This window comes from Pinus tabuliformis, chromosome Q, assembly GCF_031772625.1.
Source record: "Pinus tabuliformis cultivar Carrire ecotype Pingquan chromosome Q, CPIR1, whole genome shotgun sequence".
Classification (NCBI taxonomy): Eukaryota; Viridiplantae; Streptophyta; class Pinopsida; order Pinales; family Pinaceae; genus Pinus; species Pinus tabuliformis.
In genome coordinates, this window is record NC_142296.1 from 770,874,166 (window position 1) to 770,892,096 (window position 17,931).

General features: G+C 39.3%; 1 protein-coding gene and 1 long non-coding RNA gene across 2 annotated transcripts in view; both read left to right on the plus strand.

The window, feature by feature from the left end:
• The window catches only part of LOC149221762 (NADP-dependent D-sorbitol-6-phosphate dehydrogenase-like), a 55,135-nt gene that overhangs the window by 372 nt on the left and 36,832 nt on the right, over positions 1-17,931 (plus strand). The window lies entirely within an intron of this gene.
• Positions 8-10,286, plus strand: LOC149221763 (uncharacterized). The gene is made up of 2 exons (XR_016249386.1): positions 8-184; positions 10,226-10,286. It is a non-coding gene; the product is annotated as an uncharacterized LOC149221763 (long non-coding RNA).

Consider the following 17,931-nt stretch of genomic DNA (forward strand, 5'->3'; position numbering starts at 1 on the left):
CCTGCCATTTTTGACTGCATCTCCTTTTGTTTCCTTTTTTATTGGGTTTTGTTTCCTTATTATTGGATATGTATTTGATCCATTTGTGTTCCTTGAATGCGCTGCTTTTCCATTCTCTGTGGAATATGTGGGTTACCCATAACTGGGATTAGCCTCAGGCATGTTTGCTTGATCCAGTTCAGAGGTGGGTTCTCCATACATTTTAGTCCTTGCCCTGCTCCTCTGATTTGCTACCTTGTTTTGTTGCTTAGCTTTCTCATGTTGATCTGATTGGGACAGCGTGTTTTAGTTTGATGCTTGGGATCGGTGGATTTTTTTTGGCATTAGGGGTGGAAATGGTCTGGTCTAGTGACTGATGGGATGCAATCTAAATCTTTGATCGTTAGCTAGGAAAGCTCAAGGCTCGAAGGCAACTCCAAGCCTAACCGATTTTGGTATGAACCCTTTTTATAATCTGGACTGTAATCTGGAAAATCTTATATGAATCCACGATCAACTGGGGCTCTGCTACCACTGTTATGAGCCAACCCAGAGTTCTGCTATTCTAACTAAAATTTGGAATCTGAAACCTAATGCAACCCAACGTCCGAAACTAACAAGGCAAATAACTGTAGCAAAATCTTTAACCGATTACGAGCAATGACAACAAAGAGATGAACAATAGGAACAACATCGAAATACCAGATATTCCAGCCGAAACTGAACACAAACTTTAAAGAGCAGAAGTAAATCTTAGCAGGAATAGTTTGTTGCTGAACATCACATAACACAGAAAATAAGTATGTTGAACAGAAACTCTCCTGAGAAGGTTTGAAAGTCATCCTGAGGCCAAACCCGAGGCAGTATGGACGCTTCTTTTGGCACAAATGGTCTCTTCCAGGCCACTTTCAGTAACACATTTCACAAAGGCCTCTACTCTAATGTCTAAGATGTTAGTTTTTTAACCTGTTGTAGCTTAGGCGGTCTTTTCCACTATAGCAAGTCACAGACAGTCGGCAGTTACAGCAGCAGTAATGGGGCATTCAGCAGAGCCGTACAGCGCATATATGGCAGCAGTTTGTCTTGGTTCCTGTGCGCAATGGGGTATGGAGGATTGTCGTGTTTACGTCGGAGAGTAGAGGGCGCATGCTTGCTTTCAGCATGCATGTGCTGTTCTTAGTTGATTTCCAGTTTTGGTGCTGCCGTTCTATTATTAACTTCATCGGATTAGTTTGGTGCAGAGTAAGTTTAGTTGTGTATGCAGGATGTATTTATAGTAGGAGGGCACGGATCTATATTCAGTTAGGGCGTTCATGTGGGTAAGTTTCAGTTTAGGTAGAGGGAGCAGATCTCAAGGAAGGGGATATATGCTTGCATTTTGTCTTCCATTTGAGGTGGACTTGCTCGGCATTCTTATCCATGCAACTAGGGTGCCTTAGGTGACTAGACTAGGGCGAGGGTCTGAGTCATCTTGAGCACTGATGCATGTGATCAGATACATTGTATCTTCCCTCTTCTTCTATTCTGTAAAGGAGATGCAGGTTGCACCACCATGTTGGTTAGTGAGTTTTTCGTTTGGAGCTATTGCAATGTATTTACTTCTTTCAGTATTTGATAGAAGATAGATGTAATTGAGAGTTCAGATGTGTATTCACTGTTTGAATATTCAGCAGTATGTGTTTATAGTTTAGCATGCATAGATTTGCTATTTTCATCGAAGCTTTCAAGTTGGAGTTAGGTTATTCTTTCCAAGTGCAGAGTCTGCTTTTCATGGTCTGGAAATTAACATGGTATTAGAGCACACTTGCAACCTGTGAGAGGGAGTTGTGGGAGGCTTTGAAGGGTGGGATGCCCAAGCTTTAATAAGTGAAGCAGATCCAGACCTGATGAGGTGTGAGATGCTTAGGATCTTCCAGTGATTCAAAGGTTGTGTTTGATCTTAGTTGCTGATCCGTTTTTGTGTTTGTTAGAACAGTTGCAGTCATGACTAGTCATGGTCTTTGAGATTTTCACATGTTGGAGGGTCTTTCCAACTTTGTTCCATTGAATTGCAAACTACAAAATCTCTTGAAAGAAGTCGAACTTTGGTACCTTGTGCAGAAGGAGGTCATACCTCCCTCAGATCCCAAGGAATTTGTTGAGCACAATAGGAAATCGGTAAAGTGAAACAAATCATTCTTGATTTAATAAAGGACCGTCTAATATCTCATGGTGCAGAGAAGAAGATGGCTAGGAAGATGCATATTGCCTTGGTCACCTTGTCCTCTAGTGAGAGCATTTCCAGGGGAATGCTCTTTAAGAAAAAATTGACCAATACTCATATGAGCAACTCTAATCAATAGCTAGATCTTTGATGAAGATCACAGAGTTGAGATATCGGTTAACTATAGTTGGTGACAAGGTAGAAGGGAATGAGCTTGTTTGGATCAGTCTGAATGGATTTGGTCCATCTTGGTATCGTTTTGTATAGTGTGCATGTGCTCATGAGGATCTACCTTCATTCAACCCCCTATGGGATGCTTTTGGTAGGGAGGAGATGAGATTAGAGATAATTTTAGTCATCTATGAGGATGCACTAGACGTAACCCTCATTGAGAAGGTTAGAAGAAGAAGAAGGAGAGTTAGGGTCTTTTAACCAACAAAAGAAGGATTTGAGCCATATCAAGTGCTAAGTGCAACAAGCATGACCACTATGCTTTTGAGTGTCTCGAGAAGAAGAATGGGAAGGGCAAGTCGTCAGGACATAAATAGTTTGCAAGAAGTGTAGAAGCTTTAGGTGTCGATGAGTATACAACCTTGCCATGGTGTCATGCCTTTCCATCAACATAGTTTCAAGTGTTAGATGGTATGTTGACTGTGGAGTTTGAAGACATGACCGCAAATGGATTGGACTTCTTTAGGTTAGAGGGCCAAGATATTGGCATATAGATGGAGCTTGGTGGTAATGCCAAATACCTAGTGATTTGGTTGAGTTCTATCTCATTCTACATACATGTAGGAGAATTTATGGAGCTACATGAGGTATTGCATGTTCTTGGCATGATTAAAAGCCATAGTTTTAAAAGCCGAAATTGGTGACTGACCCGATCCACCTATCAAACCAATTTTTGAAAAGAAAGCAGAAAAACCAGACTAGTAAGATCTCAATGAACTAGTCTTTAAAAAATTACATGTAATAATTATATTTAAATGATTTTTTTTAGATTGAAAACCATGATTCCAAACCAATAGAGACAAATTATGCAAAAGTTCACTCATCTATATAACATGTAAGGGTGAGTATATCAAAATGGCACATAGTGTAATATATATCAACACCAAAATACATAATCAATGAGGCTCTAAGTGGCCTCTAGAGTTCAAAAACAATATTACAAGTTATTGGGCCGTTGGCCTACTACAAATCATTGATCGACATGATCACTCATCAAACTCATCTTTGATTCACCACTACTAGAAATGAGATCATCAACAAGAGCTACGAAACATCATCTAGTTCAAAGTCTTCAGACTTGGATTGCTCAACCTTATAATATGGTAGAAATTGAAAAATTTTAACATGCATAACCAATGATTTTGTTTTGAGTGAAGGGTTCATCTCCTCAACCTTATAATATGGTAGAAAAAGCTTGTCATGCCTTATTTTACTTTGAATGAAGGGTACATTTTTGTTAAGGCCATTGCAGCAACAATTAATGCCGCCAACATCAACGTAGTTTAACAATCAATACCACCAACATCAAGGTACATAAAGGGATTCATGCTCTTGATCAAATGCCAATCCCATACCCTCACACATGGCAAAATCAAATGGAAACATAGCATCCCCCGAATCCTGAAATCTTGAAATTATTAAGTTTATTGGATTTTGAGTGACATCTAAAATTCTAGTTTCTCCATATGAAATCCAATGAGGTCGAAACCACTCTAAAACATCCTGAGTCAATTCATGGTAATATTAAAAATTTAAGTAACTTTTAAGAATTTAACATTACCATTGATTGCCAGCATTGCTAGGGTTGTCTTAGTTTTTTTTGTTTAGGTTTAGGGTCTAGGAGGGGGAGGGTTGGTTTTAAGCGCAAGGAGGGCTGTTTTGGAAAGAAAACAACCTTGGGTTTCCTCCAAAACCACCTGAAAAACTGCCATTGGTGGTCTTGGGCTCCCCCACAAACGTGAGATCTAACCAGGCTGGTTAGGGCCAGTTTGTACCGACCGGTTTGGTACTTAATCGGTACAAACCGGCCCTCCAACTGGTTTTCTCTACTGATTTGTTACCTGGGCCTATCTCACTACTCGGTTTGAACCGATTTCTGGTTCAAACCGATTAGTTTTTAAAACAATGCTAAAAACCTTTGAAGTGCAGGGTTGAGTTTGATGATCAAGAATTTATCATTAGAAGTCATAACCCTGATCCTGGTTGAGCTTTTGCTAGAGGAGTTAGAGAGGGTGGACTTTACAGATTGCTAGGAGATCCCATGAAGTAGAGAACCTTGTTGACTAATAGTGACAGTCCGTGCTAGTGTTGGCATAGAAGATTTGATCACTTAAACTATGGGTCTTTGCCTCTTGTGAAAGACTTGGTTATTGGATTCCTTGGTTTTGAGGTGGAGACGAGAGGAGTCTGCAAGTGATGTGCACTCAACAAGCACGCCAAGGTTACTTTTCCAAGCAGTGAGCATAGATCAAGAAGGATTTTTGATTTGATTCATTTAGATCTTTGTGGACCCATGTCATTTGCATCACTGATAGGTAATTGTTATTGTGCTATTTTCATTGGTGATTCTTCCATAAAAGCTTGGATATATTTTGTGAGGAACAAGGACGAGGTCTCTAGTAGGTTTTAAGTGTTCAAATCTTTTATTTAGAATTAGATAGGTATGAAGATAAAAGTATCAAGATTAGACAATGGAGGGGAGTATACCTCCAATGATTTCAATTTGTTTTGTAGAGAAGTGAGGATCAAGTGGGAATTTACAATACTTTACATCTTGCAACAAAATGGGGTTTTAGAAACACAAAATAAGTCCATAGTGGAGATTCCTCAGTCTATTGTTCTTGACTGAGATTTGTTTATGTTTCTTTGGGTAGAGGCACGCTGTACCATACATTGAATAGGTTTCCTCACAAAGTGTTGAAGGACAAGATTCTAGAGGAATCTTTCATAGGAGAGAAACCAAACTTTTCTCATTTCAGGATGCTAAGGAGTCTAGTTCACATTACTATTCCAAAGGAGAAGAGGACATAGATTGAACCATACTATGTGGAAGTTGTTCTAGTTGGGTGCAGTGAGTCCTCTAAGGCTCGCAAGATCTATGTTCCATTTGAGAGGAACATAGTAGTGAGCTAAGCTGTGAAAGTGGATGAGGATGGGTGGTTTTCTAGGTCTTAGGGGCTTCCAACAATGATTACAAAGGAGACAACCCTTGTTGCTCCAAATGTTGGTCCATAGGTTTCAAGAAGTTAAGGTTTATTAGGGTAGACAAGTTTTAGTACAAGTAAAGATGCATCTTTATCACCATGTATAGTTGGGAAGCATAGATGGCTTAGTTGCGTACCTAGACATTACAAGAGGTAGAGGAGCAAGTTGGTGCTACAACGACTTCATGTCGAGTAAGTCATCCTTTGAAGAAAATTCCCAGTTATCTTGCACTATTGTCTTCCACCATTGATGTAGAGCCTTCTAGTTATGAGGAGGCAACAATTGAGTCAATGAATAGGTATGGTAGGATGCCATGATGGAGGAGTGCAACTCCATCATGAAGAATGATGTGTGGGAGATTGTGCCTATACCAAAAGGGAAATTGGTTGATGATTCCAAGTAGTTGTACAAGGTGAAACATATGGTTGATGGGGCATAAAAAGAAAGTATGAGGCTTAGTTTATAACATGAGAAGACCTTGCTGCAATTGCCAAGTATACCTATGTCGAGACTTTTACATCTTTAGCATCAATTTATGGTCAGGAGTTATATTAGATGAATGTAAAGACAACCTTACTTAATGGTGTTAATCAATTAATAGGGTTTGAGGTGCATGGGTGAGAGACCTATGTGTGCAAGTCAAAGAAAGTTCTTAAAGGCAGAATTAGGCATTGAGTGCTCGCTATCTCAAGATTCATGCATGCTTGTTAGGTTTGGGCTTCACCAAAACTTTTGTATATCCCAATCTTTATTTCTATATGATAGATTTGATTTCTTGTTTTGGTCCTGTATGTAGATGGCCCAATACTTATAGGGAGTTCAGAGAAGCTTAATATGGTAGAGTTGGCATGTTAGTTTGAGATAAGTAGATTGGATTATGCACTCATCCTTACATCTAGAGGTCTGGTAGAGTACATGTGAGGTTTTCCTTGGGTAGGGAACATACAAAATTGAGATACTAAAGTGATTTCAGATGACGGATGACAAACCCTTGGCCATTCCTATGATACCAATTATGAAGTTGCATGTTGACTTCGATTAAAATTTGGGAGATCCTTTGTACACATAGTGGAGTGGATATTTGATGTATTTGGTTAATACCGATCTTGATATACGTTTTGCAGTGAACACTTTGAGCTAGTATATGGGTGAGCCAAAGCATATAAATTGGGTAGTTACAAAACATGTGCTCCAATACTTGAAAGGTACCATACATTATGTTTTGACATGTGCAGTAGATAGTGAATTGATGTTGCATGAATTTGTTGTTCTCACTAGATAGGGGATGTAGGGGCTAGGAAAAGTACCTTAGGTTGTTGATTTTATTTTGGTTTAGGAGTGATATATAAATCTTGGTTCGGTAGGAAGTAGGTATCAATGGCATTGAATTTAGTAGAGGTAGACTACATGGTAGTTAATGCTGTGCTAGTTGTGAAGCCATTTGGCTTTGCAAGTTGATAGCAGAGTTGACAAGTGAGATGTTGGAGCCATTGTTGTTGAAATCAACATTGGGATACAATCGACAAAGGTTTGGAAACCAAAAAAATCATAAAAATTGGCAAACATCGGCCCAAAAAAAACACGGAAATATTCATTTTTTTAGCATCTAAAGCATCCACAATGTCAAATAAATGCATTGTCACACAAATATGAAAATAAAACTAATATATAAGATGTATATGATGTCTAATGCTACATCACACAACAACAATGAATATTGTCATGAATCCTGAGTTTGGACTCAGCCTCAAAATATTAACGAAAAATATAATAAATGTATCTCATCATCATGAGTCATCTACAATGAAATTAGATACACAAATTGATGATTTCCTCTGTCCCTTTTATGTGCAAAGGTAATGGCTTTTTCTATAAAGGAAGAAGGCCATGTTGTTGGCATTGGACTTTGACGTCCTCCTTTGCTCTCCAAACCCTTCTCACTGCTTGTAAAATGAGAGGAAAAAGTAAAAAAATCACTTAAATCCAATGTTAACAAAATTAAATTGTTCATCGAACTAGCGGAGCCCAAATATGTGAATTGGACTGGAATTGTAAAAAGGTTGGACCAAAAAATCAGTTAACCAAAAATACATAAATATACAAATTTTGAAAAAAAAAAACATATATATTCATGTGCATCCATATGAATCCAAATCATACACAAATGTGCAAAGTTTCTCATATATATAACAAGAGTGCATATTACCAAAATAACACTAAGTGTAATCCATCTTTGAACCAAAAAATACACCAACAAAGAGGGCTCTAGATGGCCTCTAGAGTCCTAAAGAAATCATGCTATAACAAATACCTACATATCATCAAAATCATTGCCTATTTTGGGATCATGATCATCGATATCACCCTTTAACTATTAAAATAAGATAGAAAAAGCTTAACATGGCAAATGATAATCGAGATTTTGTTTGAGTGATGGGTACATTTTTACTAGGGTCATGACATAGAAGTTCAACAATCAATACCACCAACATTGAGATACATAGAGGGCTTAGTGCTCTTGATTAAATGCTAGTTCCATACCCTCATACATGACAAACTCCATTAGAAATGTTGCAATCCTCCCAATCCTAAATCTTGAAAATTGTTAAGTCTGTTGGATTTTGTGTGGGATATAAAATTCTACTTTCTCCATGTGAAGTCCAATGAGGTTGGAACCACTCTTAGACACCTTATAACAATTAAAATTTAAGGATATTCTTTTACTTTAAGAATTTAATATTACCATTAATTCTCCATGTGAAGTCCAGTGAGGTTGGAACCACTCTTAGACACCCTAAAACAATTAAAATTTAAGGATATCCTTTTACTTTAAGAATTTAAGTTACCATTAATTACATAGGATTAGTAGGGCCTTATGGTTGAATATTAGACTGCCCCACTCAAAAATTATTTCTTCTTTTAAAAAAATTGCCTTCCAAGGGTCCGGTTCAGTTTGTCTCTTAAAACACTATTTAAATTGGCCCCTGTGTGTGGCTCAATGATTTTTTACATTGACTTCCGATTTTTTCATGCGGTTTATGATAAAATTGTGATTTTTTTGCCCTTGAAAAAATTGTCAATTGTGATTTCCCGATTTTTTTCACGATAAAATTGTGATATTTTCAACACTAGTTGGAGCCTACGATGGTCTACTATGATAATTAGACTTGTATCAAACTCTTTGAGAATCTTCTACAATGTATTCCATGACTGCTCTAAGCACATTGCAGTTCCACCATCAAATTGTTTAGATTCAATTCAGTTAAGCTTAATTTAGTTCAGAGTGAGTTCATTTTTGCATGCATGATATATTCTTAATATGAAGGCGTAGATATGTAGTCAGTTAAGGTGTTCATGCATGTAAGTTTTTAGTTTAGGTAGAAGGGTTGCATGCTTCAATTTGTCTTCTAGTTGAGGCGCACATGCTTAACACTCTTATCCATATAGCTAGGGTGCACTAGGCGATTAGACTAAGGTTAAGGCTTGACCGAATCACCTTGAGTACATTGTGAAAGTTACCAGATGCATTGTATCTTCCCTCTTCTTCCTATTCTATAAAGGAGATGTAGGGAAGCATCATTATGTTGGCTAACAAGTTTTTGGTTTTGAGCTATGTTGCAGGAAACGTCCCCCAAGGTGGCGTCCCTGTACCGGAAACTCCCCGAAACACCACTGAAATGCGGCTGAAACATTTGGGTGGCGTTACCTGATTTGGAAACGCCACTGAAACGTTTCTATGGCATTTCAGCCCGATTCAGCCCCGTTTCCGACCAATTTTGGCCCATTTCCATGACTTTTTTGCTTTTGCAGGTTCACTCAAGCACCCAAGAAGGTTGTGGGGCCCTTCTATGGCCAAAATAGATTAACACTAAATTTTATGTCTAATCACTCCACAAACTAATTTATTTCTAATCAATCCACGCTCTAGTTTTGCTAAAAATGCAACTTGTTCAATTTTTTGTTAATGAAGATGAGGATTAGGATTATAATATATGTAATTGCATTTGTCATTAGCTTATGTTATGTTTCATTTTCAACACATATAACCACGTTTAAAGGCTGATTTTGGATGTAAAGCCTAATGTATAAAGGCTGATTTTCGAATCTTGGATGTACAACCTCATTTATAAATGATAATTTTGGATTTTGAATCATTTAATCATCTACGAGAATTAACATACACAGGTTTTTCCTTCTAAAATGTCATTTATGTGTCTCATTCTCTTTTTCTTGCATGATGCATTTTTAACTTATTTATAAAAAAATTGTGTGTATATATATATATATATATATATATATATATATATATATATATGACGTTTCACCCGATGTTTCCATTTTTGGGGGGTCACGTTTCTAGCTGTACCCGTTTCGAAAAATTCCAGACATTTCGACATTTCGTGCAACTTAGGTTTTGAGCTATTGCAATATACTTTCTTCTTTTTTTATTTAATAAAAGATACATGTGATTGAGCGTTGAGAATGTATTTGCTGTTCGAATATCCAACAATATTTGCTTGTAGATTAACATACTTAGATTCGCTATTTTGATTGAAGCTTTCAATTTTTCAGCTACCTATGATTTAAGTTAATCTTTTTAAGTGCAAAATCTGCTTACCATGTTTTGAAAATCAACGACCATTTGTAGCTAGTGATCCAACTGATGAGGCTCATCAATAGGTATATTATATGGGTCACAATGCCATCCTCTAGCTTATTAAATTATCTTTTTTCTCACATTTATCTACAAATTTCGTTATATTATGCTTAGTGTGAGAGTAAAAGATGTGTTGCTATGTCTTATGGTCTAATGTGTGTTAAATGCAGGAATTGGAGCAATTTTGAGTTGATTTGAGTGCAGGAACTCAGAATAGACAAGCAAGAGAGATTCTAGGAGATGGTGCACCTCCTTAACTCCTCTAATCAGTCGAAGATCCCCTACTCTATCTCATCAACTTGGTGTCATTGGTAGCCAAGCAGGCCGCGTTCATTAACAACCGAGCCACTGCAAGTCAAAGAAGAGTTAGCTTCACCTATTCTCGAGTTATTAGGGAGTCAAATATCCCTGTTTCTAGGGAGCTGTTGGTAGCTCGACTTTTGTCTAAATAAACAAGCTAAGGGACTCACTAGGGTTCGAAGTTTTATTGTAGCCAAGAGGCCATTGAGCAGAAGCACATTTTACTGTTATTTTGATGATGTATTTGACACTTTTTGAATGATAATGAGAAGTTCTGTTTTGATCTAGCACTGAGTTGACTCAGAGGGCTGAAGCTCTTGGGTTAGGGCCCAACCCTAGCAACAGAAGTTCCTCTCTTGTATCGATATTCTTAGTCTAGAATGTTGAGTAATTGTTGAAGTTTATTCATGTTTCTTTTAGCTTAGAAGATTGATTAAGTTGTTGCTTATTCATATTTCCTTTAGCTTAGAAGATAAATTAGTTGTTGCAGTTTAGTAGGGAAAAAATTAAAAATTCATCAAAAAACTTGTGACAGTGACCCCTATCTCATCTCTCTCACGGGACCATGATTAGAGGACCCCACTACCACAACTCAAAAACAGAGTGTGATTTCCTGTTCATTGCATAGATCAAGTTTTAGCATTAGTTAGATAGTTGTTTATGATTTCTTGGAAAGATTTACATTTGTTATTTTGCTTCTCATGATTGTTGTAGCTTAGGAGGTAGTTTATTTCATAGATCAAGTTCTTAGCTTTAGTTAGATAAGCTTTTCCAAATTCAAATCATCTTTTCCACATTGACTTGTAATAGTTTGCAAATGAAAAGAGAAACAAGTGCACGTGTTATTGCAGGGTTGTGGGATCTATAGGCAAGGAACCCTTTCACCAACCCCATTTAGGTCTTCTCCACCTTCTGTTGATGCATGCCAACCCATGTTCTCGATCTCTGTTTTTTCGGTCACCTTGAGCAACCATCTTAGTCCAAATCGACCTTCTTGAAGTACTAGGCTTGGCTAAGGGTGTTGATCACCTTCCCCACATTTCCCACAACCTTCATACAACCTTCCAACACTTCATCTCACCATTCTTACCCTCCAAACCCTCTCAACCAACTTCCTGTAACATTTCAGGACATCCTGTAGCAGTACAGGAATCCCATAACAACATCCTATAGCACACCTGTAGTAGCCTTTTTTGACCTGCAATGATAACCTAGCTTAATTTAGGAGTAGTTTGACTCCTCAGCTTGGATTCCATGACCAGAAGTGCCACCTAGACAAATCCCTTCACTCCTTTCAATTTCCTGTAAGATCAGATAGTATTAGTTCTTTCATTTCTGAATTTAGCAAGTAGAACTTTATTTACTTTGCAAGTGTGAATTAGATAGTTAATGCATGCATTCTTGAATTATGAAATGGTAGAATAATTTGCTGTTTTCAAGCAACCCTGATAGCTAGATGATTGAGTTCAAGTTAGCATAGTTTCCTTTTTGAAAATTAGCATAAGGTTTGTGTCCTTTCATAGCATTTACAAGTTTCATTTTATGAGTTCAAAAGCATTTACTTTCTCTGCACTAGAACTAGCCTTTACATTCTGCTTTCAGTAGTTAGACTCCTTTCAGTTTAGTAGAGGAATGGCCTGGAACCCTAATGATCAAATGACCTAATTGAGGGTGGCATGAGTAGGATGATGCATTTACTTTGTATATAGCATTGCCACATCTAAGTTTGTACGAAACCCCAGGTTGATAATTAAAGTTGGTAGCCTTGGGAGTTGCAACATTCTTGTTGCAATACTGAGGCTCATCACTTTTTGGTGCCATTGCTGGGGAGGTGTCTATGTAGATGTAATTTTTGCTTTTCTTTCTATTTTGCATTCAGTAGATAGATGTTATTCTTGCTTTCCTTTCTGTTTTGCATTTGGTTTTGAAAAAACACCTAAAAACAAAAAAAATTCTTTCATGCCTTATAGGAGTAGAGATACTTTAGGGAAATTCTTGCCAAATATCCCCACACCATCAAACAATCAACCTTCACTCTTCTTCAGTCACTGTCATCTTCCCTCTCTGACTGCGGGGAGTTAAAGGACCCCTTAGGTGAACACCCTGAGATCTTTGAAGGGCCTATTGGGGAAGAAGAAGAAGAATCCATTCCACATATCTACACCATGGCTGAAAACAAAAATGAGGGTGCTTTTCCCATTAGAGAGATTATTGAAAATGCTAGGATGAAAAATATAAGCCCTTCTGCCCTTCCTCACTTCCATGGCTTAACCTAAGAGGACCTTGATACTTTTTTGTTTGAGTTTGCTGTTGTCTGTAGAACTTATGGTTATACATCTAATGACCAGAAGTTGAAGTTGTTCCCGTCCACCCTTAAGGATGCAGCCTTGCGGTGGTTCATGGGTCTACTTGGGGATAACATCACTACCTAGGCTCAAATGCAACAATCCTTTAAAAACAAGTATAGGGACTATTGTAGGTCCAAAGACACCAAATAAGAAATCTTTAGAATGACTCTTGGACCTTATGAATCCCTGGAAGACTATGAGGAAAGGTTCCAGCTCAGTTGTAAAAGGGCCATATGCACCCTTGATCTTGAATCACTCAAGTTAGTCCTTCTTAGAGGAATTAGGGAGGACATATTGGAAACCCTAAACATGCTGTTTGGAGGGGACATTTATCAGCTATCCTATGACAACATCAAGACAATATTCAAAAACCATTCTAGGGCTGCTAGAAAGAAGGGTAGGGCTAGTCAAGCTTTCGCTAGTTTCTCTTCCTCTATCACATCTATCAAGAATGAAATTGGAAACATGTTGGAGGACTTTAAAAGTGAAATGCTGCACACCTTTGCTTTGCAAATGGACACCATGCAGATCAAGAGGAGACAAGAGGAAGCAAAGAGAGCCTTAGCTATATTTTGCCCTAAATGCACTAGAAGGCACCCCAGGAATGAATGTCCATTAAATGTTATAAAGGTCTGCTCGGTTTGTGAGGAAAACCATTCCACAGATAAGTGTCCTTTGACTGGATGGAAAGCTGTATACCAAGGGGTAGAAGGTGGGGCTGAACAACTCTGTTACATCAATCAAAAAAGGCCTCAAGGACCTCGACCATACCAGCAGGGCATGGGAGGCCTCAAGGACCTCGACCATACCAGCAGGGCATGCAAGGTGCATCCTATTCCTATTACCATCCCAACCAGAATGCACCCCTACCCCCTTGGTATTCTCCTACTCATCCTTCATGGTCCACACCTTCTCCTTGGCCTTATGCACCTCAGTATCCTCCCCAACCTGCCAATCAAACATTTCAGCCATATGCTTCTACACATCCTTAGTGGAATAACCCATCACAAGGTTGGAGGCCTCAATTCAACCAACCTCCTGCTTTACTGCCTCCACCTCCATCTCAACCACAGCTCATTCATCCTGCTCCACCCAAGCAACCTTAGATGCCTGCTCAACCAAATCCAAACCCGAATAACAAGCAGGCACAACAGGTCTATAGTGGAGAGACATCTTACCTTGCCTATGCTGTGGAGATTCAAGAAATCAACCTCAGGTCTGGAAGAGTGCTCCCAGATAACCAACCTCCATCTCCACCTGAGGAGCTTGAAGAGGAAAAGGAAGAGAGTGTCCCTCAAGCAAATCCACCTCCTTTTCCTGAAATATTGATCCATCCTAACCAACACACCCCATAAGAGACTGAACTTCTGGGAGAATTGAAAAACTTGTGTGTTAAAATCCCACTCCTCCAAGCTATCAAGGATGTTCCCATCTACAATAAGCTTATAAAAGAGAAATGCTTCAAACATCATGGGAGGAGAAAGAAAGACACCCCTACCATCAATGTCATTGGTCAATTGTCTGATCTAATGTTGGGGAGAGTGATTTGCCCAAAGTATCTAGACCCTAGAAGTCCTGTGGTAGATGTGCACATTGATGGCATCATTGTCCCTCACACCTTGATTGATCTTGGGGCTGCCATCAAATGTGATGACTAAGGAAACCATGCTCAAACTAAACCTCCAAGGATCTTTGAGAAAGACCACCACAATGTTGCAACTTGCAGATAGGTCCATAGTGGCTCTTGAGGGAGTTGTTGAGGATGTAATGGTCTCTATTGATTCCTGGGAGTATCCTGCTGACTTCCTAGTTCTCTAGCCCAAGACCAAATTCAATGGCTATCCTCTCATCCTTGGAAGACCATGGCTAGCCATTACTGATGCTTACATAAGTTGCAAAGTTGGGAACATGACCATTAAGAATGGGCATTTGTCCAAATAGTTGGTATTGTACCCTCTTGCTCAACCATCCCTAGAGCATGACTTACCCCTATGGTTGGAAGAGGAGGAGGAAGATGAAGTGTATCATACCACATCCCATCCAATTTGTACCCTAGATGCTATTATAGGAGGGGGCAACTTGATGAAGATGACCTCATTGACCAAATCCTCCAGAACCAACCCCCCAACACCATGCCTCTTGATGAGCTTGTGAAGGAATCTGAGGGTAATCCTTGGACTGAGTTATGCCTAGTGGACCCAAGTCTTGCACATGTCAAAATGGTAGAATTTGGTCCATCTAAAACCTTGAAGATCAACCCCTCTCTCAGCCAACCAAGAAGAGAAGTTGTGCAACATGCTGAGAGAACACTTAGATGCCTTTGCTTGGAGCTATAAATAAATGAAGGGAGTGCATCCTTTGGTGTGTACTCATCACATCTACATCAAGGAAGGATGCAAACTTGTGCGCCAACCTCAGAGGAGAATGAACCCAACCCTCAAAGACATAGTAAAGGAAGAGTTGCAGAAGTTGTTGGATGCAGGGTTCATCTACCCCATCTCAGATAGTGAGTGGGTGTCCCCTCTAGTTTTGGTCCCAAAGAAGAATGGAAAGTGGAGGATCTATGTGGATTACAGAGAGCTGAACAAAGCCACTAAAAAAGACCATTTCCCTTTACCTTTCATTGATCAAGTCTTGGATGGTCTTGCAGGGAAGAAGTTCTTCTCTTTCTTGGATGGATTCAGTGGTTACAATCAGATCCAAATCAGCCTAGAGGACCAAGATAAAACTACATTCACTTGTCCTTGGGGTACCTTTGCTTATAGGGTCCTTCCTTTCAGATTATGTAATGCCCCTGCCACTTTTCAAAGGGTAGTTCTGAGCATCTTTGCTGAGCTAGTCCATGACTTTGTAGAGATCTACATGGATGATTTCACTCCATATGGGTGTGACTTCCTGGAGGCTCTCTCTAACTTGGGGAAAGTCCTAAATAAGTGCATTGAAATGAACCTCTCGCTTAGTCCCGAGAAGTGTGAATTCTTGATGAATGCAGGGATTGTCCTTGGCCATTCAATATCTCAAGAGGGAATACAAGTGGACCCAAACAAAATTGCCATCATAAAAAGGGTCCCTACTCCTCAAAAGCAGAGGGATGTTAGGAGCTTCTTGGGCTTAGCTGGATATTATAGGAGGTTTATCAAAGACTTCAGCAAAGTAGCCTCACCATTGTTTGGATTGCTGGCCAAGGACTCTGAATTTTGCTGGTCAGATAGTTGCCAAGAGGCCCTAGAGATATTGAAAGACAAATTAACTATTGCACCCATACTTAGAGGCCCAAATTGGGCTCTTCCTTTTCACATCCATGCTGATGCATTTGACAAAGCTATAGGAGCAACTCTAGGCCAGATAGATGACAAGTTGCCTTATGCCATTTACTTCATTAGCAAAAATCTGTCTAAGGCTAAATTGAATTACACTGTAACTGAGAAGGAACTCCTAGCTATTGTCCACTCTCTGAACAAGTTCAGACACTACATCACTAGATATCAAACTTTTGTGCATACTAACCATGCAACTATCAAGTACTTAATGAACAAGCCTGATGTGAATGCTAGAATTATTAGATGGTTGCTTCTATTACAACAATTTGATTTAACTATCATTGATAAGCCAGGTAAAGAAAATGTAGTTGCAGATTTTTTGTCTAGACTTGCTTTGCCTGCAGGTGATGAAGGGATGGTTGATGATCAGCTACCAGATGAACACTTATTTGCTATTTCAATTCTCTCTCCATGGTTTGCTGATATAGCCAACTACCTAGTTGCTGCAGAATTCCCTCCAAATCTGTCATCCAGGGAGGAGAGCATAATTGTAAGGAGGAGTGACCCTTTCACTTGGATTGGGGGCAATCTCTTTAAGCTGGGGCCATATGAAATCTTGAGGAGATGTGTCAGGGAAGAGGAACTCTTTGACATCTCCTCAGCTTGTCGTGATAAGCCTTGTGGAGGTCACTTTGCTGCCAAGAGGACAACTTTCAAGGTTCTACAAGTTGGCTACTACTGGCCCACTCTCCACCAAGATGCAAGAAGATACACCAGTCGATGTGATTAGTGCCAGAGGATGGGGAAACCTACTCCCAAGGATGAAATGCCCTTACAACCTCAGGTGGATTTAGAGCCATTTGACAAGTGGGGCATGGATTTCATTGGGCCAATTGATCCACCATCAGGGCAAAAAAGTACATCATTGTATGCACTGATTATTTGACAAAGTGGGCTGAGACAAAGGCTGTCAAGGTAGCAACAAAGGAGAAAGTGGCTGAGTTCTTAAGGGAGAATGTGTTCTACAAATTTGGGTACCCCAGAGAGCTAGTCACCGATCAGGGAGCTCAATTCACATCACATCTGATCGAGAATTTGTTAAGGCAACATCATATCAAGCACAAAAAATCTACTGCCTATCATCCTCAGGCCAATGGACAAGTAGAGGTCACCAATAGGGCATTAGAAGGCATCCTCACCAAGGTTGTGAGCAACAACATAAAGGATTGGGCAGACAGATTAGTGGAGGCCACTTGGGCCTATAATACAACTTGGAAGACAACTACTGGTTTTACCCCTTATGACTTGGTCTATGGAAAGAAGGCTCTGCTCTCCATTGAGTTTGAGTACAATACTTTGAGAATGGCAGCACAATTGGATTTAGATGTTACAAAGGCACAACAGGAGAGGCTGCTCCAGTTAAATGGCTTGGATGAATTCAGAATGCAGGCCCTCCTACACACTGAAGTTATCCAATTGCAAAGGAAGGTCTGGCATGATAGGAACATCAAGGACAAGGTTTTTCAAGAAGGGGATTAGGCCTTTGCTATATGACTCTAGGTTCAAAGACTTCAAAGGAAAATTGATGACAAGGTGGTTAGGCCCATACCTGATAGAGAAATGCCATGACAATGGAGCTGTTCAAATCAAGACCATTGATGAGGAAGGGATTCCCTTGCTTGTCAATGGCTATAGATTGAAAGTTTACAGAAAGCCTATGTCCAAGGAAGAGTTCATTAGCACCATTAGCAGAGAAGTGAATGTGATTGGAAGTGTCCTAGCTTCCAAGTCACAACATTGCTAGACACTGTTTTTGTTTGTGAAAAAAAAGAAAAAAGAAGAAAAAACAATAAGAGACCTGGATGAAAACCTCCGTAAGGCATCTGAGGTCAATTTTTGGGTTGAAAACCTCCTTGAGGCACAACCCAAAAGTAAAAAAAAAAAGAAAAAAGAAAAAAATAAAAGATC